Here is a 13,939-nt window from a genome sequence, read left to right on the forward strand (position 1 = left end):
GTTCACCCTTGCCATGTCTTGTTTTACCACTCCCAATTTGCCTTGATTCATGGAACTGACATTCCAGGTTCCTATGCAATATTGCTCTTTACAGCATCGGACCTTGCTTCTATCACCAGTCACATCCACAGCTGGGTATTGTCTTTGCTTTGGTTCCATCCCTTCATTCTTTCTGGAGTTACTTCTTGAGTGATGTCCAGTAGCATATTGGGCACCTACTGACTTGGGGAGTTTTCTTTCAGTATCCTATCATTTTGCCTTTTCATACTGTTAATGAGGTTCTCAAGGAAAGAATACTGAAGTGGGTTGCCATTCCCTTCTCCAGTGGACCACATTCTGTCAGACCTCTCCACCATGACCTGCCTGTCTTGGATTGATCCGCAGGCATGGCTTAGTTTCATTGAGTTAGACAAGGCTGTAGTCCTAGTGTGATTAGATTGGCTAGTTTTCTGTGAGTATGGTTTCAGTGTGTCTGCCCTCTGATGCCCTCTTGTAACACCTATCATCTTACTTAGGTTTCTCTTACTTTGGACGTGGGGTATTTCTTCACGGCTGCTCCAGCAAAGCACAGCCGCTGCTCCTTACCTGGGATGAGGGGTATCTCCTCACCACCGCCCTTACTGACCTTCAACGTGGGATAGCTCCTCTAGGCCCTCTTGCACCAGTGCAGCCACCACTCTTTGGATGTGGGTTGCTCCTCCCAGCTGCCGCCCCTGGCCTCAGGCCCGGGGTGGTTCCTCCCGGCCACCGCCCCTGACCTCGGACCCAGGGTGGCTCCTCCTGGCCGCCCACCCTGGCCTCATACACAGGGTGGCTACTCCAGACCATCGCCCCTGACTTCGGACCCAGGGTGGCTCCTCCCGGAAGCTGTCCCTGACTTCGGACGCAGGGTGGCTCCTCTCGGCCTTTCCTGAGCCTTCATAGCCTGGCACTCTCGGTCGCTGCCCCTGACCTCGGACGTGGGATATCTCCTCTTGGCCATGCTTAATGCCGTCGCAGCCACTTGAACCGCTTGCGCTCAGGGGAGAGGGGCGACCTTCTAAGACCCCACACACAACAGTTCCAGAACTGATCTTATCCCTCTGGTTATACTCCATTCTAGTTGAGAGTATCACCTTCCGTAGCCCAAAGGGAAACCTATGTTATTGGAGACTCCTCCTCTTCAGCAGGGCCCCTTCAGCTCTAGGACAGAGCTGTCTCTGCATGCTGACTCCTATCTATGCTGGACTCATTTCCCACCATCTCCATACCTCTGCTCTCTACCCCCAACTAAACCACGTGTGACACCCAGAGGAACCTGGCTGCACAGACTTCACCTCCTTTTATTAAAATCTCCATGCCTTTACCCTTCTGAGATCCTTTGCAACCTAACTGGACCTGCTTCCATTTTTTTCTCTGGTGACTCCTTCCCTCATCCAAGCAACAATGGGCTCTTTGTCATTTTTAAACACATCATACTAAGTATTGAGTTTAGTATGCTATATTGTCAAAATTAATGAACCAGTATTGATACATTATTATTAATGTAAGTTCATACTTCACTCACATTTCCTCAGTTTTCCCTAGTGTCCGTTTTCTGCTCTAGAATCCCATCACCATTCTGCGTTGAATTTACTAATCATGCCTTCTTAGGCTTTTTGTGGTTGTGACAGTTTCTTGGACCTTTCTTGTTTTAGATAACCTTAACAGTTTTGAGGAGTACTAGTTAAGTATTAATACTTTGTAAAATATCCTTCAATTGGTATTTTTCTGATGTTTTATGTTCTGGGGAGTTTGACCACAGAGGTAAAGTTCCATTCTCATCACATCATATCATGGACACATACTAGCAACATGACTAAATGTTGATGTTGACATTGGTCTCCTGGCTGATGTAGTGTTTGTATGTTTTCTCCACTGTAAAATCACTCCTTTTTTTTCCTCCCTTTATATGCTGCAATCTTCAGAAGAAAGTCACAACTCACATTTAAAGAATATGGAGTTATGGCCAAATTCTTACAGGTGGATTAGATAATTCTTACAGGTGGATTACATAAATTATTTGGAATTATTCTGCATGAAATATTTGTCTTTTCTCTGCCAAATTTATTTATTGAACCATTTATTTATGTAAACATAGACTGATGAGTATTTATTTTATACTTTCGGGTATAATTCAGTACTAATTTATTAGTTTCTGAAACTGTTCCAGCTTTAGCCATTTCAGTTGGCTCCTGTGTCTCTGACATACCTCCATCATTCATTGTGCTTATGTTTTTCTTTTTGTTTTTTATTAGCACGTACTTTACTTTTGCAACTATAAGATATCCCAAGTTCATCTTGTATATTCTCTGTACCAGTTCAAGATCTAGGCAATGGATGTGCTCACTGCTACCAAAGGCTTCAAGGGCCTTTAGATGACAAAACAAGAATGCTTAACTGTATATAATAACCCGCGCGTGTGTGTGTGTGTGTGTATCTCAGTTCAGTTCAGTCACTCAGTCGTGTCTGACTCTTTGCGACCTCATGGACTGCAGCATGCCAGGCCTCCCTGTCCATCACCAACTCCCAGAGTTTACTCAAATTCCTGATCATTGAGTCAGTGATGCCAACCAACCATCTCATCCTCTGTCATTGCCTTCTCCTCCCACCTTCAATCTTTCACACACAAACACACACACATACACACACACACACACACACATTGCTATGTAAACATGTGCACATACATTAAGCTAAGCATAGTTCACACTAGTATCTCCAACCATAATCTTTATTACATGGATCATCCCAGCTTTCTTCCCTTACTTACTGGTAACTTGCTGCTCCCAGGTGGTGCTAGTGGCAAAGAACCTGCTTGCCAATGCAGGAGACATAAGAGATGCAGGTTCAATCCCTGAGTCAGGAAGATCCCCTAGAGGATCCCCAAGCCTTCTTGCCTGGAGAATCCCATGGACAAAGGACCCTTTGGGCTACAGTTCATAGGGTCGCAAAGAATCGGAAATGACTGAAGCAACTTAGCAAGCATGCACACAAGTTATTGCTCCAACACTGAGAAATCCACCATCAACCATCCATTTACTTAATTGTTGAGTGGAAGTATACATGTAAGGTGGTTTCAGAATCACTACATGTATCAGAATGGGGACCAACTTTATCAAATACAGTGCTGGTCTTATGTACAGTTCCTTTTGTCTTTAGTCTTAAAGAATCTATTCATTTCCAAAGTAGCTTAGCTTATTCTTCTAGTCATCCTCCTTCAGTGAGGTTGCTTCATATATCCGTAATACATTAGATTTTTTTGGTGACATTATATATTTCATTTTGGGATTCTTCAACCTCCCAAATGACTTTCAAAATTTATATACATTAATGTTCTCTTTTATTACACAAAATTCACATTTTATTTAGGTTGAAATAAACTATACAAAATTGATTTTCTTCACCAAAAATAACAGCAATATTTTCTGTATTATTCCTAGATAAACTACAAAACACTTATTTTTGCAGACTTTCTAGGCTTTGCTTGTAAATCAAATGAAGCAGTAGATACAGTCATGGAAAACGCCAGCAGAAAACAGACAAATGAGCTGTCAGTATCCATGGCCTCTGATCCTTTCTTGACCATGAAACTGAAGTGTTCAACACATACCTGCCAAAAGCTTACAAAGACGTAGGCTCAATAAAGGAATGTAAACAGCAATACCAGATGTGGAACAACAATGGCAGCCTCTTCCATTCAAATTTTAACTTGTTGCTTTAACTTCATTTGATAAAGAGAAAATCTACACTGAAATCCTTGTTGGACAAGCTAACACGTTTCTCTTATAGTCTGATAATTTTCTTAACTGTCCTTTCCAGATTTTAAATAGCATACTTATAACTCCTATTATGTAAAAGTCAGTCATGAGCTTCACTGTAACATTTTACAAAATGCATTCCTTCCTCCCATACCTCCTCTAATTTTATTTTTTCAAAGATCTGATAACTTAATACCTGACAATTTTATCCACAGTGATAAACGTAATGTCTAAAATCACTTAACTAAAACAATTCCAAAGTGCCATTAGCAGAGATCACATAAAACTATAATATGGTACTTTCAATGCTATCTTCTGGAAGAACAGTTAGGTCTCCAAAGCATGGGCATTCGAACAGGCCATTTAAACAGACAGATTATCAATGACTAATGTACTCAATGGGAGGACTACAGGTCAAGATATTCAGTGATAAAGCAGCCTACGCTTATAACTTTTCTGTAAGATATTTTTAAATTTCTTACATTTTTTTGAATATCAAATATAAGAGAAAGCTAGGTTAAAAGTCTTTTAGGTATTTTCAATGGTCTCTGAATTATCTGTAGGAAGCTCTGACTTACTTGTATACAGTTTGATATATGTATCCACCATTAAATCCAAATCATGTTTTATATCAAAATTTATGTTAAGCAAAGCCAAGTTACTTGATCTTTGATCTGTCAAAGTGTTCCTCAAGTATGCTTTGAGATCTTTTGCCCATTTTCATAGCCTTCATTCTCAACTTTCATCACAGTAAGAATACATAGGACTTTCAGCAATGCATAACCATTAGGAAAAATCTTGATGTCTGGTAGATGAAGGGCTTCATAAATAGTGGATGGAAGTTCTATATCTTTCCCTCTGTGTTTCCATTTGATTCTCCAACAATGCAGCTCAGCAGAGAGTGTGTCAGGATTAGGTAAGTCACTTCGGTACATGTCAGCATGGTGCTCCTCTGATGTATTGAATTTGAGCTGACAGAGGGTATCAGGGATAAGCATTTAAGCCCTTTGAGGTGCTGTTCTGAGAATATATCTTTCAGTTCCTGAATAATGTGTTCCACAGTTGGAACACTTAGAGTTTCTTTATAGTAACTCTCAGAGGTTAGCTGAGATTCCAGGTTACTGTGCTGAGCTCTGCAAAATTTCCCTGGGAGTTTCATCTGAATATCAAGTTTGGTTGCCAAATTTGTGGCTTCCTCAAACCAAAATTCATGATAAACTTCAATATTTTCCATCACTTCATGTAGTGAATGTTGCACTGCAGTCAAGCTACTGGCTGCAATAAAGACATCAGAGTTTTACCCCTGAAGATTTTTCCCAAAAGCTCTTGTAAAATATAAAACATTTTTAAGAACAACAATGGTAACAATGAAATCAAAATCTGTTACCACACTACAGAGCAGAAATGCTTGGCCAGCTATACAGTTATTCCATCTAACATTTGTGTCACTATTTATACCATCTAAACATAAAACAAGTTCTTGTAGGAGGTCCACTAAGATTTCAAAAACATCATGCCTGCCTGTTCACTGAGAATGTCAAATTTCCTTCAGTTCTTTGCCCCTTTCTTCATTGTTCTGAAAGAAGACAGAAATTACATTTTCAATCTCTAAAAGCAGTTGTGGTGATCGATGAAAAAAAGAACAAACTTCCTCAATTGTTCCTAATGCAACAGATACTCCCATAACAGGCACTGATTTTGCCAACCACATATTTAAGGCACAGGAAGAGCAGAGTGTGTAGATAGCTTGGGGATATTTCTCTAAGTCTAGAAGCAACAACTTTCATTTTGGACGAAAATCCACTAGATACAATGTAAACCTGGCCACGACAGTACTCCATGTTTAATACCCATTTCTCAGTTATTGTAGTGTGAAATTTCACAGCCAAAATTTCTGTATCAGCTTCATAAGGCAGGAAGCCTACAAATTCCTCTCTCAGGTTGTGAGCTTCATCGACAAACCTCACGAACACAGGCAGGTGCTCTTCCCTTGCTATGTCCACCACATCATCAGTGATGATGGAAAAAAAGTGAGAATATCTTACTTCCCTGAGGGTTTCTTCCAAAATGCAGCTCTCCAAGATCTCCAGCATCTGTTTCTGCTGTGTTTTGGAACGGAACAATGTGTTAACTGCTGTTGTCTCAAAGCGCTTCCTCAGAATCCCTTCACCAGAATTAATCCAGCATTCTATCAGTGCTTGAAAGTTATCAGGAGTAAAAAGACCTTCTGGGATTTCATCAGCTTCATGTCCATCCAGAGGTATGTTTTGTTTTCCCATAAGAATCAAAATTTCAAATAAAGATTTTCAAAAAAATAAAGATTTTAAATATTCTTTGTTTTCCTTCTCTTCAAGAGTTAAAGGTAAAATGTCTTCATCCTGCTCTTCACCCCCTTCTTCTGCACTGGGATTCTGAGCATTGCTGTTGTTTATTTCCTTATGTTTTGGTTCCTGTTCAGAAGCTTCATCATTTGTTTTTTTTCTGTTTCAGTGTCCTGATTTCATCTTCACTCAGTTCTTTTATTCGTTTTCTGTGTCTACTATGTGGATTATTCAAATGGCTGGTAAAATCGAATATTGTTGGTATGGCATTATCTCGGAGAACTGTCTTATAAGGACTAGTTCTGCAGATCATAGAAGTTTCAAAGTGTTTGGAACACAATCGATAATGTTTATTTAGTTGATCAGGTGTTTTATCTTCTAAGTCTGCTCTCCTACAGTTCTCCACCCACTTCTGGCATCTGGTCGGATCCCGTGGGAACCTGAAGAAGGCCAAGTCCGACTGCATGCTCTTCCGCGTGTAGTTGGGGGCCGCACAGAAGTTCGGCATAGTTGTCTGCCCGCTGGCCAACCCAGCCCTCCCCTCCCCGCCTCCTCAGGGCAGCCCGCCCACCTGTCGGGGCCGTGGAGGGAGCCAGGCCAGACGGTGGGCCCGTGAGGGCCGGTTCGCTGGGTAATGTTCTCTTTTAAGCCTGTAAAGTTCTGTAAGATTTGACAAATTCTTTATGCTGTGTCTTTACCGTTACAATAGCCCACACAGTAGTACACTATCAGTGGAAATTCATCCTTGTTCTTAAAAAATGAACAATTCTGGTGAGTGATACCAATAAATGGGGGGGGGGGCTTTGCATTTAGGGGGTCAGAATATATGTGGGAAATTCCTGTGCATTCCTCTGAATTTTGTTATAAGCTTAATTTTAAAACTGCTCTTACAAATATTTTTACAAAGATGAAAATAGATAAAAACACCAGCCACATACAGCTTCACTGGGGAATTCTACAAAATATCTAATGAAGAAATAATGTCAATTAAAAAAAAAATTGCCTGAAAGTATAAGAGGAGGGACTACTCTCCAGCATGTCCCAGCATGTTCCCTGAGGTTGACATTAACCAGTTACCAAACCAGAAAAAAAAATATATACTAAAAAAAAAAAAAAAAAAGACTACAAATATTTAGGAATATAGACAGAAAAATATTTGACAAAGCTTTAGCAAATAGAATCCACCAGTATATAAAAAGGATAATACATCATGAATAAGTAAGATTTATTTCAGAATTATAGTGTTTGCTTAATATTTGAAAATCAATTTTATGTGAATCATCATATTTACAGACTAAATAAGAAAAAGTCAAATTATTATATTAAAAGATTTTATAAAAATCATATGAAAAATTAAACATACATTTTTAGAACAAACTCTAAGCAAACTTGGAGGAAATTGCTAAGAATTTTGTCAACCAGATAAACAGTATCTGAAAAATCTACATATTTGTGTGTGTGCTGTCATGTCCAACTCTTTGGCATCCTATAGACTGCAGCCTGCCAGACTTCTCTATCCATGGGATTTCCCAGGCAAGAATACTGAAGTAGGTTGCCATTTCCAACTCCAGGTGATAGTCCCAGTTGGCAGGCGGGTTGTTTACTATCTGAGCCAGCAGGAAAGCAAAATAACTACTTGTAGCTGTCTTTTTTTTGGGGGGGGGTATATTATTCATTTATTTTTTCAATCTAAAATATTCATATATTTATAAAATAATTACATCACTTTTGATATTGTCAGAGTTGTTCCAGACTTGTTCATACTTCAAATATTTGTCCTGGCAAAATTATATATTTTTTCATATCACACAATTATTTTATATGAGGCTGTAAGACACTCAACTTTTAAATAAGAAGGAATGGGTTAGACTTTTCTATTAAAGGTATAAATAGCAACCAGCCCATAAAAGACACAATCAATAACTAGAAGATAAAATTAATCTTAAAAGGCATTAAAAAACCCAATTATTTTCAATGAAATTTAAAGTAATTAACAATTACCCACTGTTTCTTTATAACATGAATGTATTTACAAGCATGCATACCCTCTGAATGCTTTATAACATTTTCTTGATTTAATTTTTTTTGGTTTATTTTATTTATTGTTATTATTATTATTTACTTTACAATATTGTATTGGTATTGGCATACATCAACATGAATCCGCCACAGGTATACACGTGTTCCCCATCCTGAAATCCCCTCCCTCCTCCCTCCCCATACTATCCCTCTGGGTCGTCTCAGTGCACCAGCCTCAAGCATGCAGTATCATGCATTGAACTTGGGCTGGTGATTCATTTCATATATGATATTATACATGTTTCAATGCCATTCTCCCAAATCATCCCACCCTCTCCCTCTCCCACAGAGTCCAAAAGTCTGTTCTATACATCTGTGTCTCTTTTGCTGTCTCACATATAGGGTTATCATTACCATCTTTCTAAATTCTATATTTATGCATTACTATACTGTATTGGTGTGTTTCTTTCTGGCTTACTTCACTCTGTATAATAGGCTCCAGTTTAGTCCACCTCATTAGAACTGATTCAAATGTATTCTTTTTAATGGCTGAGTAATACTCCATTGTGTATATGTACCACAGCTTTCTTATCCATTCATCTGCTCATGGACATCTAGGTTGCTTCCATGTCCTGGCTATTTTAAACAGTGCTACAATGAACATTGGGGTACACGTGTCTCTTTCAATTCTGGTTTCCTCAGTGTGTATGCCCAGCAGTGGGATTTCTGGGTCATAAGGCAGTTCTATTTCCGGTTTTTTAAGGAATCTCCACACTATTCTCCATAGTGGCTGTACTAGTTTGCATTCCCACCAACCGTGTAAGAGGGTTCCCTTTTCTCCACACCCTCTCTAGCATTTATTGCTTGTAGACGTTTGGATCACAGTCATTCTGACTTGTGTGAAATGGTACCTCATTGGGGTTTTGATTTGCATTTCTCTGATAATGAGTGATATTGAGAAGCTTTTCATGTGTTTGTTAGCCATCTGTATGTCTTCTTTGGAGAAATGTCTATTTAGTTCTTTGGCCCATTTTTTGACTGGGTCATTTATTTTTCTGGAATTGAGCTGCATAAGTTGCTTGTATATTTTTGAGATGAGTTGTTTGTCAGTTGCTTCATTTGTTATTATTTTCTCCCATTCTGAAGGCTGTCTTTTCACCTTGCTTATAGTTTCCTTTGTTGTGCAGAAGCTTTTAATTTTAATTAGATCCCATTTGTTTATTTTTGCTTTTATTTCCAATATTATGAGAGGTGGGTCATAGAGGCTCCTGCAGTGATGTATGTCTGAGAGTGTTTTGCCTATGTTCTCCTCTAGGAGTTTTATAGTTTCTGGTCTTACATTTAGATCTTTAATCCATTTTGAGTTTAATTTTGTATATGGTGTTAGAAAGTGTTCTAGTTTCATTCTTTTACAAATGGTTGATCAGTTTTCCTAGCACCACTTGTTAAAGAGATTGTCTTTAATCCATTGTATATTCTTGCCTCCTTTGTCGAAGATAAGGTGTCCATAGGTGTGTGGATTTATCTCTGGGCTTTCTATTTTTTTCCATTGATCTATATTTCAGTCTTTGTGCCAGTACCATACTATCTTGATGACTGGCTTTGTAGTAGAGCCTGAAGTCAGGCAGGTTGATTCCTCCAGTTCCATTCTTCTTTCTCAAGATTGCTTTGGCTATTCGAGATTTTTTGTATTTCCATACAAATTGTGAAATTATTTGTTCTAGTCCTGTGAAAAATATTGTTTGTAGTTTGATAAGGATTGCATTGAATGTATAATTTCCTTTGGGTAGTATACTCATTTTCACTATATTGATTCTTCCGATCCATGAACATGGTATATTTCTCCATCTTAGTGTCCTCTTTGAATTCTTTCATCAGTGTTTTATAGTTTTCTATATATAGGTCTTTCTTTAGTTTCTTTAGGTAGATATATTTCTAAGTATTTTATTATTTTTGTTGCAATGGTGAATGGAATTGTTTCCTTAATTTCTCTTTCTATTTTCTCATTATTAGTGTATAGGAATGCAAGCAATTTCTGTGTGTTGATTTTATATCCTGAAATTTTACTATATTTATTGATTAGCTCTAGTAATTTTCTGGTAGAGTCTTTAGGGTTTTCTATGTAGAGACTCATTTCATCTACAAGCAGTGAGAGTTTTACTTCTTTTTTTTCAATTTGGATTCCTTTTATTTCTTTTTCTGCTCTGATTGCTGTTGCCAAAACTTCCAAAATTTGAATAGTAGTGGTGAAAGTGGGCACCCTTGTCTTGTTCCTGACTTTAGGGGAAATGCTTTCAATTTTTCACCACTGAAGATAATGTTTGCTGTGGGTTTGTCAAATATAGCTTTTATTATGTTGACGTATGTTCCTTCTATTACTGCTTTCTGGACAGTTTTTTTTTTTTATCATAAATGGATGTTGAATTTTGTCAAAGGCTTTCTCTGCATCTATTGAGATAATCATATGGCTTTTTTTTTTCAATTTTTTAATGTGGTGAATTACATTGATCAATTTGCAGATATTGAAGAACCCTTGCATTCGTGGGATAAAGTCCACTTGGTCATGGTGTATGATCTTTTTAATGTGTTGTTAGATTCTGATTGCTAGAATTTTGTTAAGGATTTTTGCATCTATGTTCATGAGTGATATTGGCCTGTAGTTTTCTTTTGTTGTGACATCTTTGTTAGGTTTTGGCATTAGGGTGATGGTGGCCTCAGAATGTGTTTGGAAGTTTACCTTCCTCTGCAATTTTCTGGAAGAGTTTGAGTAGGATAGGTGTTAGCTCTTCTCTAAATTTTTGGTAGAATTCAGCTGTGAAGCTGTCTGGACCTGGGCTTTTGTTTGCTGGAAGATTTCTGATTACAGTTTCAATTTCTGTGCTTGTGATGGGTCTGTTCAGATTTTCTATTTCTTCCTGGTTCAGTTTTGGGAAGTTGTACTTTTCTAAGAATTTGTCTATTTCTCCCAAGTTGTCCATTTTATTGGCATATAATTGCTGATAGTAGTCTCTTATGATCCTTTGTATTTCTGTGTTGTCTGTTGTGATCTCTCCATTTTCATTTCTAATTTTATTGATTTGATTTTTCTCCCTTTGTTTCTTGATGAATCTGGCTAATCGTTTGTCAATTTTATTTATCCTTTCAAAGAATCAGCTTTTATCTTTGTTGATTTTTGCTATGGTTTCCTTTGTTTCTTTTGCACTTATTTCTGCCCTAATTTTTAAGATTTCTTTCCTTCTACTAACCCTGGGGTTCTCCATTTCTTCCTTTTCTAGTTGCTTTTGACTTTTTTCTTGTTTCTTAAGGTATGCCTGTATTACTATGAACTTTCCCCTTAGCACTGCTTTTACAGTGTCCCACAGGTTTTGGGTTGTTGTGTTTTCATTTTCATTTGTTTCTATGCATGTTTTGATTCTTTGTTGATTTCTTCTGTGATTTGTTGGTTATTCAGCAGCATGTTGTTCAGCCTCCATATGTTGGAATTTTTAATAGTTTTTCTCCTATAACTGAGATCTAATCTTAATGCATTATGGTCAGAAAAGATGCTTGGAATGATTTCATTTTTTTTTTTTTGAAATTATCAAGGCTAGATTTATGGCCCAGGATGTGATATATCCTGGAGAAGGTTCTGTGTGCGCTTGAGAAAAAGGTGAAATTCATTGTTTTGGGGTGAAATGTCCTATAGATATCAATTAGGCCTAACTGGTCTATTGTGTCATTTAAAGTTTGTGTTTCTTTGTTAATTTTCTGTTTAGTTGATCTGTCCATAGGTGTGAGTGGGGTATTAAAGTCTCCCACTATTATTGTGTTGTTGTTAATTTCCCCTTTCATACTTGTTAGCCTTTGTCTTACATATTGCGGTGCTCCTTGTTGGGTGCATATATATTTATAATTGTTATATCTTCTTCTTGGATTGATCCCTTGATCATTATGTAGTGTCCTTATTTGTCTCTTTTCACAGCCTATGTTTTAAAGTCTATTTTATCTGATATGAGTATAGCTACTTCTGCTTTCTTTTGGTCTCCTTTGCATGGAATATCTTTCTTCAGCCCTTCACTTTCAGTCTGTATGTGTCCCTTGTTTTGAGGTGGGTCTCTTGTAGACATGTAGTTTTCTTTTTAAATTGCCCCAGACTGTTTGGCATTCTTCTCTTTAATAGATAGAGTCTATGACCCTCCCCTTAAATCTGGGCAGGTTGGTGACTGCTTCAACAGAGAGTAGAGCAGAAAGGATGCTGTGTGATGTCCAACACAAAGTCATAAAAACCTGAAGCTTCCACCCTTTCTGTTGGTTTACTTGGACTTGAACTCTGAGCTGTCATGTTAGAATTTGACTACCCTGAGGCCATCATGCTGTGAAGATATATAAGACACATGGAGAAGCTACATAATTTTTAATTGATAAACTCCAACTGATATCCCAGCCAATAACCAATATCAAGCTATCAGCCATATGAGAGCCACTTTGGACATCCAATCTAACAGGGCCTTGATAAAACTAAAGTCCCAGATAACACATGATAGCAACCACATAAGAGACATCATGAGGCATGTGGAATGCCTGGCCAAACCCAGTCTAAATTCTTGACCCAGAGAATTCTTGAACATAGTAAAATGGTTGTTTCATGCCATTAAGACGTGGATAGTTTATTTCTCAGCAACAATAACTGCATTGGTAACTCTAAAAATTATGAAAAAATGTAATATTTTACATATAAAAATAAATAAATAAATATTGTGAACATGTAAGGTATTCTTTAATATCTAATGCATGTATTGTTAATTACAGGTCACATATCAGTTGGTCATGATCTATTTCATGCACACTGATATTATCTTCCCAGTTGTACTGTCAACTGCTAGCACCAGGGTCTAAGTCTTATAATGCATTTTCATTACTTGCAGCCATTAAGATAGAATGGGGTACAGAATCAATAAAACCTTTTGGAAAGACTGTTGTCTTACCTGTAATGTTGAAAGAGTTCATTGAAACTTGTTTGATATATTTCCAAAGTATCTATTGAAGTTAAAATAATTCCACTATCCAAATTCTGTTCACAGTACTAATATATCATTATCTATTTGTTGTTAAGGCTGGTTCAATTATTCTAGTTACTAACTCTTACTCTAATTGAAAAAAAAAAAAATAAGTTTAACCAGATGGCCTATCTCAATCACTTGCCTTTTTAAAGGGAAAGTTACACCTCAGCACATAAACTATCTGAGAAGTTAATTCCTTTTGCAATTCTTCTTTTTAAGTATTCTAATTAAGTTTCCAAATTAGTGCAATATAAAATAATCAGTGAAAGCCAAAAAAGGTCATTAAGACTTTTAAGTCCTCTTAACATTTTTATTCTTAAACTTTTCCCCTCTATGGACTCTCACTTTTTACTCTGCATTTTTCCTCTATCCTCTCCTTGGGAGTTTAAACTCCTACAGCCATTTACTCAACTTTTGTCTGTGCATGAGCCATATAAAAAACTGAAAATAAATGCAAACCACTGCAAAATACCAAGTTGGAGAACATCGTGAATTCCATTGGATACTCATCAATTGCTTGTCCTTTTTCTGATTTCTTGTTGACTTTGCTACATTCCCCACAGTTGTTGCTCCAAACCTCTCCAGTTACCTGCCAGACCACTAGCAGGAGCTGACATCACTGCTTACTTTATTTAGATGGAGGCTATTCAGAGTAAGGTCCTTCAGGATCTCACTTACATTCACAACTGGCCTATAGGTTCACTCATCTTTATTATTATTTTTTTTATTATTATCTTGAAGCATGAGTAATTCCTCTATTATTCAAAGACCAGTTTTTCTA

General features: G+C 37.5%; 1 pseudogene; it reads right to left on the minus strand.

Moving 5' to 3' along the window:
• Positions 1-4,307: 4,307 nt before the first annotated feature.
• Positions 4,308-6,608, minus strand: LOC128070531 (52 kDa repressor of the inhibitor of the protein kinase-like; annotated as a pseudogene).
• Positions 6,609-13,939: the final 7,331 nt, after the last annotated feature.

The sequence above is a fragment of the Budorcas taxicolor genome, chromosome X (assembly GCF_023091745.1).
Source record: "Budorcas taxicolor isolate Tak-1 chromosome X, Takin1.1, whole genome shotgun sequence".
In the NCBI taxonomy this organism is placed as follows: Eukaryota; Metazoa; Chordata; class Mammalia; order Artiodactyla; family Bovidae; genus Budorcas; species Budorcas taxicolor.